A 2,364-nucleotide genomic window follows, 5' to 3' on the forward strand; every position below is an offset into this window, starting at 1 on the left:
CTTACATTGTTTTCTTCTGATCTGTTTTGTCCTATTTTATGACTAGCTTTACTCTTTTTCTAAAAAAATTAAATTTAAAAAAAGTGTGAAGGAGAATCATTTTATCAGCCTGTCCTGCTTATTCATTATGTTTTCTGTTTTCAGCTTTTATGGGTTTTCTATACATTTCATGTGATTGTGTATCTCCAGTGGACCACTGCAAACTGTTATATTTAACAGGAATTTAAATTCTCATTTCCTGTAGCTTAAGGAGTGTCTCACAAAAGTCATTTCTTCTTTCCTCTCTTTATACATTGCTTTTTTTTTTTTTTTTTTTTTTTTTTTTTTGGTACCAGGGATTGAACTCACGACCTCACACTTGCCAGGCGAGCACATATGCCACTGAGGTAAATCTCCAGCCCATTAAACTTTTTTTTTTGTATTGAGGATCAAACTTACAACCTTGTACTTGCGAGGCAGCTGCTTATATCACCAAGCTAAACCCCCAGCCATGCTTACTTATACAATGAAGAAAAGACACTTTGAATGAATATTCATATATCATTTTGATTTTAAATTCTTGTCAACTCTCTTCAGGGGCAATTAAAGAAATAATGTACATTAAAGTGCAAAAACATCTTAATATTGGGAAATTAATGTGATTAAAAACTCAATATACTATAGGATAAAAATATATCATGGAGTATTGCTCCAATTCTTGACTCCTTCCAGCATGACTTATTCTGTTCTGTGCTCTACAGGTAATGATTTGTTGGTTGAATATGCATATTTTCAGTATTTCTTAGTCTAAATATAAAGAGAAACACACATTTTAAATTTTCTTCCCATATATACATATAATGGAACAAGTCAGATAATACCATTTTTATGTCTATTTGTTTTTTTTTTCTATTTTTCATGATCCTTCCTGTAATTCTTTGCTAGTTTACCTTACCTTTATTGCATAAATGACAGTTTAAAGATTATTTACAGATATCGATTGTCAAAAAACAGTCTAACTTTTGTCTTGTGGGCTACTCTCCTTTTTTGAATGATATCTAAATTCTAGAATGAATAAAAACCTTCAGTCCATTAAATATGCTCATAAGTGTTCTTCATGGATTGTCTTAAGAGATTGGAAACCAGTATTTTAAAAATATAGCTACAAAATCTTATATAATATAGAATGAAGGAGGACTTTACTACACATTTTGTCCTGTATGTGTGTCAATATGTGAGGTAAATTAACATGAAAACTTCAAAAATTCCCAATGCCTCATAATTAGTTTGAATCAGGCTTAATTTGTACAATATTTTCTCTTACTTGATTAGAATTCTGAGTAGGAGTGCTTCCCTAAACAAAGCTTGGTGAGAAGTGCAGTCTCAAGAGAAGCAGGTGTAATGAGATTACTTAAAATCCTCTCATCCTACCCAATGGTTGGAGCTTATGGAATGAGCTCTACAGTATGGTTTGTCCACTTCAGCTGTTGGCAGGTATCTAAGCTAGAAACATTCACAGGAGAACTTCACTGTATCAGTACATTTTCTGGAAAATCCATACTTTGTATAAGTATTGTGTCTTATAGTAACAAAAGATAATTATGAGTAGATGAAAGTTATTATTAATGGATTTAAACTTAGTTTAGGATCATAATTTCTGCACTTACATAGAATGCTGCATAGGAAAATGACATAAGTTAAAAACAAATTCATCCATTTGCAACTATATGTCAAGGATCTCTGGTATAAACGCAGCAGGTGAAGAATGAATTTCTGTTTGCTTTTAAGCACACTTGTTATTAAAAATTATTGAGTCTATTGACAGTACTACAGTACTTTGATTACTTAGCACTTAGTAAACCAGAAAATAGAAATGTCGGAGTTGGTGAGTGTTAAATTTTCATTTTTATTCATATGTTAGGGGATTAAATTTTATAAATAAAACTCCTTTCCTTAGAAATTGATTTTAAAACTGAAGTAAATCCTTGTTGGTATTTAGAAAATATGACATTTCTAAGGATAGATTTCAAATGAGTCATTCATGTTTTTAAAAAATGCCTCTGCAGTCACAGAGGAACTAAAAGTCGGTGTAATCAGATCTGCAAAAACGAAGCTAAAGAAATTTCTGTTCTAGTATGTGGAATGTCATTGCTTTGGCCCTTTGTAGAAACCAAATTACGTTTAATCCTGCCTTGATCCATTGTTATTTAAACATGCCTTTCTTCTCTTTATGAATGACTCTCAGTGCTGTTTATGACTTTACCTGCCTGAAATACACCTTTTCTATTTCAATCCACTTAGGTAGAAAACTTAAGATTCATGTTTCCCTTCATTGCTATCTGCCCCATAAAGTTGCCCAACATTCTCCAAATGGTATTATTTTTC

Source organism: Cavia porcellus, unplaced genomic scaffold, assembly GCF_034190915.1.
Source record: "Cavia porcellus strain 051 isolate PalLab524CR breed Dunkin Hartley unplaced genomic scaffold, mCavPor4.1 scaffold_6, whole genome shotgun sequence".
Lineage (NCBI taxonomy): Eukaryota > Metazoa > Chordata > Mammalia > Rodentia > Caviidae > Cavia > Cavia porcellus.